At 38.3% G+C, this 17901-nt stretch overlaps 1 long non-coding RNA gene across 1 annotated transcript in view; it reads right to left on the bottom strand.

Annotated features, from left to right (window-relative positions):
* The window catches only part of LOC134810455 (uncharacterized), a 53916-nt gene extending 46573 nt beyond the window's left edge, over nt 1–7343 (bottom strand). The window contains exons 1-2 of the long non-coding RNA XR_010158548.1: nt 5390–7343; nt 4505–4576 (exon numbers count right to left, since the gene is read on the bottom strand). This is a non-coding gene — a long non-coding RNA (uncharacterized LOC134810455). The remainder of the gene's footprint in view (nt 1–4504; nt 4577–5389) is intronic.
* Between the last annotated feature and the right edge of the window lie 10558 nt (nt 7344–17901).

Below are 17901 nucleotides of genomic sequence, written 5' to 3'. Positions count from 1 at the left end.
GACTGTTCCAATGTCACTAGGTAAGATGCTACCCCCTGTGATATAGCAAGACATATTTTGTGCCTAGAGTTACAAGGAAAATCTTTTTTTTTCCATAGAAACAAGACTAGGCATGACAAGTATATGTAGTTTTATTTGTTCAACAAATATTGAGATAATACACTATGGTTAGTACTGACGTAGAGCTAATAAGGATGACCTGATTTTTCTTCCCCTAGAAGGGTCTTTAACCTTTTGCCTGCTTGAGGAGTCCTTTATTATATTTCAAGTCCAGTAGTGATAACAGAATATGTCCTTTAAATATATAGACTTAGGTCTCCTTTTATAAATAAGTCCTCTTGAATTATATTTTCAAATACATTTGAATCATCCACCACTTTTCTAAACTCTACAAGCTCATATTTCTTTCCGTAGTCTTCTCATATCTTTCCTGAACTCTTACATGAATTTTTTGTGCTTTTATTTTATGAAAGCAGTTGCTTTAAGTCTTATTTTAATTTCATTGATACATTTAGGAACAACTTTTATTGTTCTGTGAAAAACGGGTTTGTTTTCCAGAGATTATTCTGTAACTGCCACTTGGTTTTTATGTTCTCTTTAAAAATGACAATACATACTATGCTAGTTTTTGTTGTTTTTAAGAATATACCTTTTTCATTTGACTAAAAATCCTTGACCAGCTCTTTCCAGAAAATGTGGCAGGGGAACAGAGTCATGTTCAAGTCTAAAAAGACAGAATTATATATGTTATTTCAATTTTACTTCGCCCCAGTCTACCAAAAGCAATTCTGCAGAGCTGCTCACAATGTGAAATTTCCTTATGTCCTCTACCTCACTGATACTCTACCTGCAAATGCAGCTCATCTGTGAACATGGCCCATGAAGATTTCCCTCTCTATTTCTCCTCAGAATCAGACTCAGGGAATTTCCCACTAAGAGTCCCTAGACCTTGGTCCTGTTGTAAAGAAAAACGTGCCGTTTTGCAATAGGTTGTGCCACTTAAGTTAGAAAGGAATGCTTTGCCAACATTTTCTGAGCTCTGAAGTTATGACCATTTTTTTCCAGGGTCTCTCTCCACTCACACCTGTTTCACCTTGACTGATTTGGGCTGCTCGCTTCTTATTTTGCAATTCAGAGATTTAAGTAGTCTGCTGGTTTCAACCAAAAATTTAACTTTTTTGCTTTTTATTTTTCTGGTTAGTTTTTAATAATAATTGAAAGAAAAAAATAAGAAATGGTCATTTTAATCAGCCACCATAAAACTAAATTTTTTAATGTTTCTTTAAGGGAATATTTTAACTATATTTTGTTTCTTGTATTGTAATTGGGCTATTTAGGTTATCTACTTTTCTTGAGTCAATGTTAGTAATTTTCATTTTTCTAGAAACTATGCATTTCATCTGGATTCTAGATTTTTTTAAATGTATATGCTATTTTACATATATTTCATTACATGTATAATGATTACATATATGATAAAAATGATATATGTTATTCTTTTTATTTTTAAAAAGTTCTCTTTATTTGTAATTATATCCCCTTATCTTCTTTCTTCAACTAGCTTACAAAGTAGATTGGTACAGATTACCAGATACTTTTCAATGTTGTTTAATTCATAATTTTTTCTTTGCAAATTCTGATTTACTTGCATTTTACTTATTATTTTCCTTGATTTAGAGTACAATACTTTATATTAAACTATGTTGTTTTCAATTAAGCATTTTGGGGATTGTGAAATTAACTCTGAATATTGCTTTTATTGTATCTCGGAGGGATTGATGGTTAATATTCTCACTGTTTGTTTTTAAAAAGTTTCTAACACCAATTTTGATTCTCTGTTTATTGTCACTGTTATGCATTTTTTTAATTTCTATGGTAAATGGATTTAATTGGCTATTAATTCATTGTTCTTTTCTAAATTTACGCATGTAGTTTAATGATATAGTCTGAATTATATCCATTTGGTATTTTGTTTTTAATTTCTTGAGATGATGATTAATGACTAATGTCTAGTAAATTATTTTAGATATTTCATTAATGTTAAAAATAATGTATATTCTTAGCTTAAGTAACATATTTCTGTTTAGTAAATATATGTTGTTCATCATGTTTTAAAAATTTCCTGTATTCTTAGTTTCCAAGAAAAAAGCATTAAAGTGCCATAGAATATTAAAGAGCAATTAAAAGAATGAAGATCTCTTCATATGCTGGTCAGAAATGTCTTCCATATGTTTAGTGTTAAACTAAGTTTGGAACATCTCCTACAAGTCTTTGCCCAAATACTCTCAGTGAAGCTTGCCTGGCCATCTTATTTAAAATTGTGGCACTCCTCACTACACACACAAACTTCTCACCCCTCTTCCTCTGCTGTGCAATTTCACCGCATTGCCATCTTCTAAGATGTTACATGATTTGATATGTGATGCTTATTGCTCATCATCTGCTTTTCTCCACTAGAATGGAAACTTCACAAGCCCAGTAGTTTTTGCTTCCTTTGGTGACCAGTGTATCTTGGTGCCTGTACATGTGGATGCTCAGTAGTTACAGGTTGAAAATATTAGTATGTGCATTACGGTAATTCATGTAAAAACAAAACCACAAGCTACTTTGGAAACAAGTATATGCAAATGTATAGAAAAAGATCTGGCAGTACACTCACCAAATTATTAACAGTGTTTGATTTTAGGGTGTGACTGAAAAATCAAGACAGCTATTACATTTTATCAGATATCTTTTCATTACCTGCTGAATTTAATACTTAAAGAGTATTGTCTTTGTCATTGCAATGTTAACATTTTTATTTGGAATAATAAACCATTCAGAAAACAATTAAACATTTTGATAACAAAGAGTAATAGATGAGGACTATCCTTGACATACATGAAAATACACTATAAGATTCCAATCATTCAATTAGAATGGTATTGATAAGAGAACAGACCTACAAATCATGGAACTAAACAGATATCTGATATAGATTACTTAGCATATGTAAGAAAGTACCACATAACAAAAGAGACCTTTCAAATCAGTGACAAATAGAAGGATATAGGAATAACTATTAGCTTTTGGAAAGACAGGGTAAAACAATGTAAATTTTCACTTTATATATAAAAATATGAGTAGATTTGTGAACATGAAACATAGCACTCAGCACAGAAAACATCATCAATAAAATTTAAAGTCCAATATTGTCTTAGAAAAAATTTTGAACAAACATAAAGACATTAGGTTGAGATCCTTATTAAATCAAGGTCACTAATGAGAAACACTAAAACTCTAGTAAATAGACCAGGCTCTTAAGTATGTAGAACTGATTCAACTATAAACCACCAGTTTGTTTCTCTGATTTAATGGGACAAAAGGCACTTGCAGATGGTTACTTTATACAGAGTGACTCTATGAACAAAGTCTGTGGAATCCACAAACAGCACACTTGCAGAATTTTGAAAAAGCTTTGAGATTGTGGGAGTACTGCCCTTTACATAAACTGAGACTTCCCATGTTTATTTTTATTGTAGTTTAAACACAATTCAAGGATGCTAGTTCAATGACAAATCTGCACGAAGTAAACTGGGACAAGAGGTTATTCAATTGCCCAGAACAGGAAGAATTTGTCTCTCTATCATCCCTGTCAATAATAATTAGCCCTTTCTGAAAAGGGTGTTGTAGATACACAGTCAAAATGATCCTTAAAGGAAGGATATAATTTGGCTTACAGAAATCCATTACCAACAAATAACTGCTTGTGGAGGAAATATACAACAAAGCACCACACTTGGAAGTGATAATCACAGTAAATAGCATCCCTAGCCTAGATTGGGTCTTATATAAGAAACTATCATATTGCCAATTAACAAGTATTTTCTCAGTGTGATGACACTTTGAAATGGCTAAATACAAAATTGGGAGGAGGAAAGAAATTGCTTAGTCTCTTCCCTACCCCTCATCCCCTGCCTCCACAGCTCCCCAAACTACCCAAGAGAAAACTCAATAATTCTGTAAGAATGCTTTTCCTGGCTCAGTTTTATAAGAGACTTGGAAATAATACAACATCAGTTTATAAACCAGACAGGGCTTGGCCTGCTATGTCAACATAGAAAATCAATCCAGGAGTCCCAACCCTGCTTTGTGGCCTTTAGGGCTGCTTCAGAAATCAATTCCCAAGAAGGATAAAAGGTCACTGCCATGGGGCTCAGGAACACATGCCTCAAATTGCCAGCTGCAGAGCTCAATTCCCCCAGGGACTTGGCAATTTTGGCTCTAAATGTGGATTCACAAGGGAGAGCCATCCTGACCAAGCACATATGCTCTTTTGAGGTAGTGGCCATTTTCATGCCGACATTTTTGAGGACCTATCATGGGTCAGGACTGAGCTGAGGCTTCCCATGCATTGCCTCACTGAATCTCCACAATAACTCCTGTATGAGTCCGTTTTCACACTGCTGTAAAGAACTGCCCAAAACCAGGTAATTTATAAAGGAAAGAGGTTTAATTGACTCACCGTTTTGCACAGCTGGAGAGGCTTCAGGAAACTTACAATCATGGCAGAAGGCGAAGAGGAAGCAAAGACTTTCTTCCCATGGTGGAAGAAAAGAGACAGCATCTATGTCAGTGCAGGAAAAACTACCATTTATAAAACTATCAGATCTCATGAGAATTTGCTCACTATCACAAGAACAGCAAGGGGAAACCATATCTATAACCCAATCACTTCCCACCAGGTCTCTCTCTAAACATCTGGGGATTACAATTCAAGAGGAGATGTGGGTGTTGACACAAACCCTAACCATATCAGCTCTTGAGTAGATGCTATCATTATCATCATCCCCCTTCACAGAAGGGCACAGAGGGACTTAGAGCATGTGGCTGGCCAAGGTACTAATCTACCCAGTGAAGTCAGACCTTTTAACCTTTTTCTGGTATGTTTGTATTCATTCACTGGGGCTGCCTTAACAAAGTACCACAGATTGGGTGGCTTATTCAACAGAAATTTATTTTCTCACATTTTTAGAGGCTAGAAGTCCAAGATCAAGGTGGCGTCTTCTGAGACTTCTCTATCTGGCTTGTTTTTTTCCTTTGTCTTCATATGATCTTCCCTCTGTACCTGTCTGCCTCCTAATCTCTTCTTACAAGGACACCAGTCCTAGTGGATTAGGGCCCACTTTAATGACCTCATTTAACCTTAACTGCTTCCATAAAGGTCCTACATCCAAATGCAGTCACGTTCTATAGTATTGAGGGTTATCACTTTAACATATGAGTTGGGGGGAGCACAACTCAGTCCATCACATTCTCTATTATTGTAATTGTTCAGATCCATTTATCTCTTATAAACCAATGATCAAAACCTGTACATCCAACTCTCTGCCCATCCCATAAGAAATACCTGGTTGTGGCTGGAGAAAGAGCTACAATATGCTGGCTGGTCTCACTTGGCATGTTCTTGACATTCAGGATAGGCGGAGTGACCCAGCAATCATATGGACACCATCCATTCCAGTGACACTCAGACTTCAGCGTGCATCAGAATCCCTGCAAGGCTTGCTAAGACACAGACTGCTGCGCCTACCTCAGAGTTCCTGATTCATCAAGCTGGAAGTAAGGCCTGAGATTTTTGCATTACTAACAAGTCTTCAGGTGATACCAATGCTGCTGATCTGGAGACTGCCTTTGAGAGCCACTATTCTATCTCTTTCCCAATCAACTGTCCTTTCTCACCTCCCTTTTAAATCTCCAGCACCTGCTCCCTCATGTTCATTCTCAATGCACAATCTTTTTTTCTCCTTCACTGACAGAGGTGAAACAATTAAAAGAGAATTTCCCCAGTCTCTCACTACTGCACCTGCTCACCCTCCCACAAACACGTGTACTCACTGTGCTTTTCTTGCTGTTTTGAAAGGTGAATTGTCTGTGGTCTTTCTAGAGCCAATCTCTTCACATGTGCACCAGATTGCAAGCCCTGCGGCCCACTCAAGGGCATCCCTGCATGTCTTCTCCCATCTCTTACCTTGTCAACTCTTTCCACTTTTTGAGTCATCCTCCTCAGCACAAAAGATTGTTACTCATTTATCTTAAAAAGCAAAAAACTAAGCCAACAAAAACAAGAAAAAACAGAAATAAAACCTTTTACTGGACCCTCTCTCCCTACCAGGTATGACTCCATTTCTCTTTGCCTTTGCAGAAAAACATTTAGAAAGGGGGTCTGTATTAATTCTATCCAGTTCCTCTCCTCTCATTCTCTCACAGACCCACTGAAATCAGGTCTTAACTCTCAACAAAATTGCTCTTACTGAGGTCTCAGATAAACTTCAGGTTGCCAAATCTCATGGCTCACATTTGGTCCTCTCACATTTTACGCCCCTTGACAGAGATGACACCACTCCTTGATACTTTTTTTTTTTTTTTTTTTTTTTGACTTGTAAGGCTTCCTAATTCACTGGTTGCTAGTCTCAGAACTTTGTGAATGATTTATCTTTGCTTATACCTCTTAGTCCTGGACTGACTTGCCTCAGATTGTAGTTTCTTTTTTTATCTACTCTCCTTCCTTTGGGGATCTCATCCAGGCTCCCTCTGTATGCCCTTTGTTGCCAAATTTACATCTCCAGCCCTGGATGCTCCTTTGCCTCAGACTCCAAAACTATATTCAAAGTCTCTCATTTAGATCATTCAAACTTTTCAAGAGTGACTCCTGATCTTCTCCCAAATATCTGAGCTGCTCAAAGCTTTCCATCTCAGTAGATGAAAAATTCACCCCTCTAGTGCTTAGGTCAAAAATCTTTGAGTCACCCTTGTTTCCTCTCTTTATTACTCCCACTGCACATCCGATTCACCAGGAAGTCTTCCTGTGTTTACCCTAAACATAATTCAGAGACCAATTACTCCTCACCGCCTCCATGGCTATCACTTTCGTCAGACTTGCTACATTTTAGCAATCGTCTTATAACTGTTTTCCTGTTCCCACCCTTGCCTCCTTCCATTCTATTGCCCACAAAGAAGTATAAGTGATCCTTTTGAAACATAAGTCAGATCACGGCATTTCTTTCCCAAAAAGAAATGCAAGTGTCTAAATTCTTCGCCTACCTCAGAGTAAAAGTCCAAGTTCTTATATGGCCTTTAAAGACCTCTGTGTACTCTCCTCCTCCCTCCATTAGTTCTCTGATCTTCCCTTCTTCTTTTCTTCCTCATCCTACTCTGCTCCAGCCACGCAGTCTTTCTGGCTATTTCTTGAACATAGTAAACATGATCCCTCCTCTGAGCTTTGAGTTGTTTCCTTTGCCTGGGAAATTCCATCTGGAGACTTCCGGGCTTGCTGACCTATATAGGCAAGTCTGTACATGAGACCTGCTCTGACCACTCAATTTAAAATGGCAGCAAAATCCTTCCTGGCACCCCACCTTTAAAATGGCAACAAAATCCTTCCTGGCACCTTTCCTTTCTAGCTTTGGACCTATTACATAATCTATGTATCTTTTGTGTTATCATCTGCCTTCCCCGCCAGTATGTAAACTCCACAAAGGTTGAGATTTTTGTTTGGTTCACTGATGTATCCCAAGGACATAGTTCAGTATCTAACTTGCAGTGGAAACTCACCAAGTATTTATCAAATTATTTGATAAATGAATGTGATGATAAATGAATGTGACTGTAAAATGATACTTTATAGTCACTGGAGAAATCAGTCTCTGACATCCCCAGGAACAAAATCAACATTCTTTGGAATAGTCATTGATAAAGGGTTCATAACTTTTTGTGCCATGGACTTCTTTGGCAGTCTGTTGAAGCCTATGAACCCCTTCACAGATTAGTATTTTTAAATGTACAGAATAAAATCAATAAACTACAAATGTAGTAAATTATTTTATCAGAACATTTTTAAAATTATAAAACAAATTTGTAGCTAATAGTAATACACATACTTTGTTATCCATTAATTGACAACATCTGGTAGTGGTTCTAATAACGACCATAATTTTGAAGTACTGATGTCTAGAATGATATTTCAAGATGTCTGTAATAACTCTAATGTGATACGAATGTATCTGTAATTTCCATTGTGAATAAAGTCACTGGTACTGCTAATAGCACCATGGTTTCTTGCCTATATTCATAAATGAAGGAAATGTTAAATTTTAGCTAGTTAAAAAAAAAAACAAAATGAAAATGAGGTTGTGTTTTCTACAGATACTTAAATGAATGCTTTGGAAACACTTGTAAGGAGTAGAAATAAAAGCAGAAAGACTTTCCCCTTTCTTACTTCCCCAAAAGGTGCTACTGAATTGTTGCAGATAAGGAAATTGTAAGATAATTGAAAAAATGATAAAAATCTGGAAGAATTCTGTACCAAGACTGTTTTTGCTTTTGCAAGTGTCTAAATTCTTATTCTACTTTAATAGAATCAAATCTGCAAATTATCAGAGTGATGATGTACATGGTTCATATAAAGCAGACAATGTGGAACTCCAAGTATCTGAACAATCAGATCAAAATACCCAGACTACATATCAAGAAAGCAGGCTGAGTGTGATGGTTCATGCCTGTTATCCCAGCACTTTTGGAGGCTGAGGCAGGAGGATTGCTTAGGAACTCAAGACCGGCCCAGGCAACACAGCAAGACCCGTCTCTACAATAAGAAAGAAAAGAAAAAAAATAGAAAAGAAAAGAAAAAAAACAGAAAAAGAAAGAGCTGGGCATGGTGTCACTTGCCTGTAATCCTAGCTACTAGGGAGGCTGAGGCAGGAGGATCCCTTGACCGCAGGAGTTTGAGGTTGTTGTGAGCTATGATTGTGCCAGTACACTTCAATCCAGGCAACAGAGCGAGACCCTATCTTTTAAAAAAATAAAATAGAAAGCAGTGCCTCCATGTGCTTCAATGTGCATTTATGTATTTAAGATAAAATAAAATTTTTATGATGTATATTTATAATTTCCTATCATTTTTCCCTCACAGTTTTGTGGTTTTCTCTTTCTTTTCTTTTCTTTCCCTTTCTTTTCCTTCCCTTTATTTTTCTTCTTCCTTTTTTTTTTATTCACCAACTACCCACCTTCCCTAATTCGTAGGTTAGAAGGATTTCTCTACAGTTCTTTCTCTCTTTTCCAATCTCTTCTGGATGTTTCTTTGTCTCAAACTACATAGACATTGTGGAAATCAGTATCTTCATTTCAAGTCTAGGTGGGTCAAATTTGATTCTCTTGTATTTTCACTCTTAAAATAGCATCTTGAACTTTCACCTGTGACCCATCTATAAGGATCAAATGTAAGGACTTCAAGAGGGCATCTGCCCAATAATTTCTGTATACCCAGTACAGCAAACAGGGTGGTATTGTTGATGTGTACTCAGTGCATACAATAGTATAGTAGTGTTGTATATGCTTTGCAGAGAGTAGCATTATTGTTGTATCAGCACATAGGACAGGACAGTTTTATTGCAACATAACCAAAAAATAGGTTAAATGTTAATGTTGTATACCCAGTGCATAGAACAACATAAAATTGTTGTTATATGTTCAATGCAAACCACAGAGTAGAATGCTCAATTTTTGTTGAATGACATAAATGAATTAAATGGACACAGCATCACCTACATGCCTCACCTACAAAGGCCTAACTTGTAATGGGATTACTATTGTTGTTTTAATAAATTAAGCAATGAATACAGTTTCAAAAAGTACTTAGCTTTATTTTTCAACACAGTAAATATGAATATAACCCATATCAGTAAAAGTTGTTTGGGGTCTTCAATGATATCTTAAGACTATAAAGAAGTCCTGACACCAAAAGGGGGAGAAGCACCACAATCTTGCATGCTCCTGGTTCCTGAGAGGTTATTGCAGTCTGCCATACTATTGTATTTCCAGTACTTACATGGTGTTTTGGCAAAACCTGAGCATGTGTTGTCAAGTGGCTGATGAGGATGTGATTCTGAGAAAGGTACCACGAGATAAAAGATATGAATCTCAGCTGGGCGCGGTGGCCCACACCTATAATCCCAACACTTCAGGAGGCTGAGGCGGGCAGATCATGAGGTCAGGAGATCGAGACCATCCTGGCTAACACAGTGAAACCCCGTCTCTACTAAAAATACAAAAACAAAAAATAGCTGGGCATGGTGACAGGCACCTGTACTCCCAGCTACTGGGGAGGCTGAGGCAGGAGAATTGCTTGAACCCAGGAGGCAGAGGTTGCAGTGAGCCAAGATCATGCCACTGCACTCCAGACTGGGTGACAGAGTGAGACTCCAACTCAAAAAAAAAAAAGACACGAATCTCTTTAACGTGAGTAAGGTTTAGATTTTTATCCTCGTAGAAGAAACAGCAACGCAGAGAATAGACAAATCTACTAAGGTCTCAATTCCTACAAGTTCCCCCAGCTGCTGAGTGTGAAGCCCCACGAGGTTCTTTGAAAAATGTTCCTTTGCCAGTCTAAACTGTTCTGGGACTTCATTATAGCAACGACTGCTCACCACAGGCAAGGAACCAGCAATCTGATGAAGGATTTATTGAAAATGTGGGTAAATCAGAGTTTTTGTTCCCATGTGAATGATTCCCCTGGCAGGCTTGAGCTTTAGAAGCTCTATAAATACTTACTAAGTAATTAATTGATTGACTAAAGAAATAAATGAAAAAATAACAATAATTATAAATTGAGGAAATGTAAAATATGTATTATTGTCACAATGGATGAAAATATCCCAAAAGAGATCATTTGGTTGTGAGTTAGGTTTTAAAGTATACGCAATATTAGAAATGAATAATTGAAGATAGTTTCAATAATTTTAAAAACTACTGCCCAATGGTAAAAGATATAAAAGATTATGCAATTTACAAGGCAGATGTCCTATATCTCTTGAATTATTTTAGACTGGGACACAAAAAGCCCAGGCAGTCAAGATGATATTAAATGATTCAAAAATAGCATTATTTCAATTAAACAAATAAATGCCCACAAGACCTATACAACAAGCTGAAAAAGTTAGGTGCTTATCACATCAGGATTCTATACGACCTTCCTTTAGGAAAAAATATTATTGAAATACTAAATTGTATTGAAACATTGTTTTTAAAAGAATTAGGCAATGCACGGAATATACTTTTGAGTTTCAAAACACAATTCAGTTGTTTCCTTTCCAAGAAGTCAAACAAATATTGTTATTTACAAACTAGGCGAATAGCATCAAAAGAAGAAAATATATTTCTTTTTACTTTTTCTGCCACTGAAGATCTACTAACACTAGCAGAGAAGACCATTAATACATCATAAGGTCACATTCAATGCCCCATGATTTTTATTATTCTACATCAACTTAAACAGGGGAATTCTAATTCTTTTGACTATGCACTTCCTCTTTTTCCATTTTCTTTTTTTTTTTTTAACTAATGTTAAAACTTTCAGGGCTACAATATTGCAATCTATTCTTTCAAAGCACTATTTGCCTATTAAAAGAAATTCCACCAAGTTCAGACATTACCTTAGCAATACGGTAGAATATTTCTCTACTAATAAAAAAATCAACTCCTGCAGTTTTAACCAACACCTATGTGTAAATAGTCTTCTTATTTATATCACATTTACAACATTTCCGCTACTCCGTTAAGGTGCATAAGAGCAGAAACTGTGACTTCTCAGCACTAGGACCTAGCCAGATAGTCATTGCCCGGTTCAAAATAAGTTCAACAACTGTTAAATGATAAGTTTAGATGGTGCCATCTGAATCCTCCATAAGCACTGCAAATTCAGCATTTCATTCTCCCATTCTTACTTATCTGTGTTGATTGCTTCACCACCTACCCATTTGTTAAGGTCAAAAATGTTGGCTTCATCAATGGCTGTACACTCTCCTCCCTTTGAAATTCTTACCCTATTATTTGCCTAGTCCTACAGATTCTCTGCGAATTCTCTGTTACTACACAAATTTAGCTTTCATTATTACTCATCAAAATATTACTTTTGTCTCTTTCATTGTCACCAATAGAATGCCTTCTCTACCTTCTCCAACCTATTTCATTATAAAGCTAGTTGTGCTTGCTTTCTAAAAAGTGGATATGCTTTTGCTTTCCTCCCAGTTTCCCCTCTGTTTAGATTTTTAATGGCTCCCGATTTTCTGTACTATCTAAATGCTCAGCATGTCCTACTGGACTTCACTACTACCTTTAAATAACAGCTCCCCGACCAGCTCTTGCCTAGACTCTCCTTGTGCCTTATATGACCAACAAATGTCTCTGTCTTAAGTTAGTTTCCCCAGAAGCAGATTCTGAGACAAAGATTTGAGTACCGGTGCTATATTATTTGGGAAATGATCCCGGGAAACAACAAATGTCTGGAGAGAGATAAAGAGAAGGAAAGAGAACCAATAATTTGTGCCTTGTCAAGCAGGTGTTAGAGGTAGGGCAACTGAGTTCAATCTCATTGGGGAGTCCTAAAAGATAATGAGGAACACTCTTCCTTATTATCCAACCCCAACCCCTCCTGCCTCCAAGGGCAAGGAAGGTAGAGTGTGTATTCTCCAATCCATTTGCCACTGGCCAAGAACTGCTACTGCATACATTCATCACTTACCATTTCCAGCCTGCCCAATAAACAGAAAGTCTCAGGTAGAGAGTTACAGGTGATTCTAGCAGAATGCCAGAATGACATGGGTAGGCATTGATGCAGGACTGATTTTATGCACATACCACACAGCCTCACGTATACACTATTGTGCATAAACTGTTACTTGTGTAGGAACTCTCATTGTTGTTGTTCCAGTGAAATTCTACTCAATCTTTAATCCCAATGTCAAAAGTCACTCTGATTCCATTTCTGAGGAAGAATTAATGATTCCTCCTGTACTTCCATAATACTTCCTTGGAGATTAAGATTTCAACTTGTACTCATGGTTCCACCTTTGTATCACTATGCAATGCAGTAATCTCCATTTAACAAATCAGGAAACAGTCAGAAAGATCATGCCAGAAATTACATGATTCCTAAAAGTTGGAGTGTGGAACTCCAACCTAGCCCTCTTAAAAATCTACTTTGCCCAATAAATCAGATATCCTCAACCTGAACTGACTATGTATCTGCTATATTAAATAATTAAAGACCAACTGGCCTAAATAAATGCCCTGCTATTCAGAGAACCAGCACTGCAATGTGGAACAGATCTACCTGCCTTATAAGCAAGAAGTCCAGTTTCTCCTTCTTCAGGCTCTTCACTCCTCTGGACTGTTCATAATCATGAGGGTTTCACAAACCAAAACAAGAACCTTACAAACTTCCACACTCAAGCCTGCAAAGACCCAGTATCTCAAGTAAGCACTTCCATTGGGTCTTGTTGCAGCATGGTGGACAATGGAATGTGGCCCCACGGTCTATTAGTCAATATTGGTCTCCTGCTATGGTCATCTCACTGCTCTAGATGCTTTCCAGCTGTTCTTCAAGGAAGCACACTGAAGCAGTAAGTGCTCAGTCCTTTCAGTCTCCTACACAGTCAACTCAGGGTGTTCTTAGTTCCAGGCAGCAGGACAGAATGGTTCAAGCACCTGTCACTTCATATGAGTAGTGCTCTTTTTCCTTCCCTTCTTTTGCTTCTTATCCCCATCTCTTGAGCCATCATGTCAATATCACACTGGTTGTTCTTTTTAACTCTATTTACAGGTATGAATCTCAGCCCACAAATTCAGGTGAGCAAGAAATCTACAGTCTTTACATTATAAAACTTTATTTTTTGTTGTAAGAGCCGCCTTTCTCACATGAGTAGTGGGAAACTTAAACTCAGTCCCATTCATGATTTTCTGTCCCTTAGTGGGTTCTCAGAGAGTGCCTTGGGATTAAGGAATGGGATCTCTCTTATCCTTAAGCATCTGTCCACACACAGACAGCTACTGAGACACCCTCTGTCTTTCTCCACACGGCCCCTCTGGCATGCTGGCTCACTCCTGCCAGGCACACTTGGGACATAAAACCTTTCTCTGAGTTTGTCCATGGAAACCACCTTCTCAAATACCCCATACAGTCATTTCCTCTCAGGGGTTTTCCACCACTCAACCTTACTTCTGTTGACTGAGGCCTTGGTCTCTACCACACAGGGACTTTTACAAACTATCTTGCTTTCTCCTTGCAAGTGGAGACACATCTCTCTAGTCTTACAGGCTTTAGTCCAGCTCTCCCTACTGCTTCTGGCCAAGAGACTCTGTCCAGCCTGCCAATTCTCTCTTCTCTGTGGGGCTTTTAAAGGACAGATAAACTAATAAAAAGCCAGAAATATTGGAATGCCATTTGTTCTTTCTGCTTTTTAACACCCCTTCCCTGAGTTGAATGAGAGGAAGAGAATCAGAGATTCAGGGAGAAAACAATTCTAGATTAATATTACAAATGATTTCTCCAGATGTACCTAGAAACACAAAGAAATAATTATAGCCATTTCATCCCATTGGGGTTGTTAACTCTGTCCTTCCTACTCTACTTAAGCTAATATCCTAAATCCTTGTGCACTAATATCCTCTTTATATCCCACTTCCTCTCCAAAATAGATCCTCTTTCCCTGCTCCTATTCTTGTAGGAGTAATTCCAGAAGGCCCTGACCATCGCTCCGCTTTTAGGGAGGAATTGCTCCCTAAAAGTCCAAGGTGGTTTTCTGGCTACAAATGTATTCTCTAATGGGATAGTCTACATGAAACAACAGAAAACAAAATTAAATGTGTCAATTGATGTAACTTGATAAACCTTAATATCAACATATTTGCTACCAAAGGATGTGGAAAAAGGAGCAGGTGGAGATTAACCAGTGATTAGGAAACAAAATTCTGAGTCAGAACCTGGTCTTCTGTTTCAAACTTTATCCCTTCATCATAAAATACATGCATGTTTCTAGATAAAGCAACCCTTTACTCTTTTCCAAAAGGGGAAAAATATCTCTGTGAGTGTCTATTCCTAAATTCTAACAAGTGTCATCTTAGAAAACAAACAAAAAAAAATTAGAAAATTGCTGAACAATCCTGCTAGCTGCTATTCAGTTATGAAGATCATAGTCATTCTGTTCGTGAGATACTCTAGAGATGTTATTCAGAGGCTGCTCAGGAGAAAAAAAAGAAAAATGCAAACTGTTAGATCTCAGTTAAATAACTGAGTTTATTGCAATTTAAGCTAATAGTTATTCAGTATTCAGTCAACTATTTGGTGCAAACAAATAAATATTCTTCCACTTGTTAGTCCCTAGGGGCTTTCTTAATCCTATCTGAATTTACTTTCTGTGAATTTCTGAGTAATCAGAAGTTATAGGTTGGATACATCTTGTGCTAGGGACACCCATGGTGTAACTGCTTCAATTTTCTTTTCATTTCAGAGGAAATGGTCCATCCAAAGTGAAAATTGTTGTGTTGTTTTTTTTTTTTGGTGGTAGAGTATATTTTCCTCTTTGTTGGTGTTGTTATTGTTGCTGTTGTTTTAATCAGATAGTTATTTCAAACAGAAGCAATCAAGTTCCTTTTTTCATTGCCATCTCCCTCTACCCCTCCTACTCAATCCATGCTGTTAAGAAAATATCCTTGTTAGTAATGTGACATAAAGCAGCCTTAAAAATCCATAATTCAGCTGGGTCTAGTGGCTTGCACCTGTAATCACAGTATTTTGGGAGGCTGAGGTGGGAGGGTCGATTGAGCTCAGGAATTCAAGGCTGCTGTGAGCCATGATCACACCACTGCACTTCAGCCTGGGTGACGGAGCCAAGACCCTGCCATAAAAAAAAAAAAAAAGATTCAGGCCCGGTTTGGTGGCTCACACCTGTAATCCCAGCACTTTGGGAGGCCTAGGCAGGCGGATCACCTGAGGTCAGAGTTCGAGACTAGCCTGGCCAACATGGTGAAACCCCCATCTCTACTAAAAATACAAAAATGAGGCCGGGCGCAGTGGCTCACACCTGTAATCCCAGCATCCCAGCACTTTGGGAGGCCGAGGCAAGCAGATCACCTGAAGTCGGGAGTTCGAGACCAGCCTGACCAACATGTAGAAACCCTGTCTCTACTGAAAATATAAAATTAGCCATGCGTGGTGGCACATGCCTGTAATCCCAGCTACTAGGGAGGCTGAGGCAGGAGAATTGCTTGAACCTGGGAGGCAGAGGTTGCAGTGAGCCAAGATCTCGCCATTGCACTCCAACCTGGGCAACAAGAATGAAACTCTGTCTCAAAAAAAAAAAAACAAAAAAAAAAACGAACCGGGCATGGTGGCGGGCGCCTGTAATCCCAGCTACTTGGGAGGTTGAGGCAAAGGAATCTCTTGAACCTGGCAGGCAGAGGTTGTAGTGAGCCGAGATCACGCCATTGCACTCCAGCCTGGGCGACAGAGTGAGGTTCTATCTCAAAAAAAAAAAAAAAAAAAAAGATTAATAATTATTTTTCATCAGTTCGTTCAGTCTTGTAATTAATTCTTGCTGTGATCTGTATTAGCAATTTCACAAACCCATCAGTTTCTTCATTCGAGTTTTGGATTTTTTTTTTTTTTTTTTTTGACAGAGTTTCACTCTTGTTGCCCAGGCTGGAGTGCAACGACAGAATCTCAGCTCACTGCAACCTCCGCCTCCCGGGTTTAAGCGATTCTCCTGCCTCAGACTCCTGAGTAGCTGGGATTACAGGCATATGCTACCACACCCAGCTAATTTTTTTGTGTTTTTTTTTTTTAGTAGAGACAGGTTTTCTCCATGTTGGTCAGGCTGGTCTCCAACTCCCGACCTCAGGTGATCCGCCCACCTCGGCCTCCCAGAGTGCTGGGATTACAGGCTTGAGCCACTGTGCCTGGCCGAGTTTTGGAAATTTAGTTCAATAGTGTGAACTCAAAGTTATTAGAAACCCGTACTTGTCAGACTTCATTCTTTCCATGAAGCTCCTTGAAGACATAACTCTCTGGGATTATAATTGCCTGCAAGAAGCTTTCAGAAAGACATTAGACTAAAGCAATTAAGTGTGGACATGAAGACTTCAAGTGACCATGGCCAAAACCTGGTCTGAGTCCATGGTAATGATGACATAATTGACAAGAATGTTATTTCTGAACCAAAATTGACTGATACCATTTATACCAAGACACATCAGATTTTTAAATATGTTATACAATTTTTCAGTATATTAATAAGATATCCATATAAATATACCTCAAGGTGAAATATTTCTTATTTTGCCAATCCTTCTCTTATAATTTATTTTATGTATTTCTTTTTTTTTTTTTTTTTGAGACGGAGTCTCGCTCTGTCACCCAGGCTGGAGTACAGTGGCGCAATCTCGGCTCACTGCAAGCTCTGCCTCCCAGGTTCATGCCATTCTCCTGCCTCAGCCTCCAGAGTAGCTGGGACTACAGGCGCCTGCCACCACGCCCAGCTAATTTTTTGTATTTTTAGTAGAGATGGGGTTTCACCGTGTTAGCCAGGATGGTCTCAAACTCCTGACCTCGTGATCCGCCTGCCTCGGCCTCCCAAAGAGCTGGGATTACAGGCATCAGACAACGTGCCTGGCCTTATTTTTTATTTTATTTTTAAAATTTTTAAATTTTTTGGCCGGGTGCAGTGGCTCATTCCTGTAATCCCAGCACTTTGGGAGGTCGAGGTGGGTGGATCACCTGAGGTCAGGACTTCAAGACCAGCCTGGCCAACATGGTGAAACCCAGTCTCTACTAAAAGTACAAAAATTAGCCAGGCAGGGTGGCCGGCGCCTGTAATCCCATCTACTCAGGAGGCTGAAGCAGGAGAATCACTTGAACCTGGGAGGCGGAGCTTGCAGTGAGCCGAGATGGCGCCACTGCACTCCAGCCTGGCCCACAAGAGCCAGACTCCGTCTCAAAAAAAAAAAAAAAAAAAAAAATTAAAATTTTTTTTGTAGATACAGGAGTCTAGATATTTTGCCCAGACTGGTCTCAAACTCCTGGGCTCAAGC

Source organism: Pan troglodytes, chromosome 6 (genome assembly GCF_028858775.2).
Source record: "Pan troglodytes isolate AG18354 chromosome 6, NHGRI_mPanTro3-v2.0_pri, whole genome shotgun sequence".
Taxonomy (NCBI): domain Eukaryota; kingdom Metazoa; phylum Chordata; class Mammalia; order Primates; family Hominidae; genus Pan; species Pan troglodytes.
This window is presented reverse-complemented; position numbering and strand designations above follow the sequence as displayed.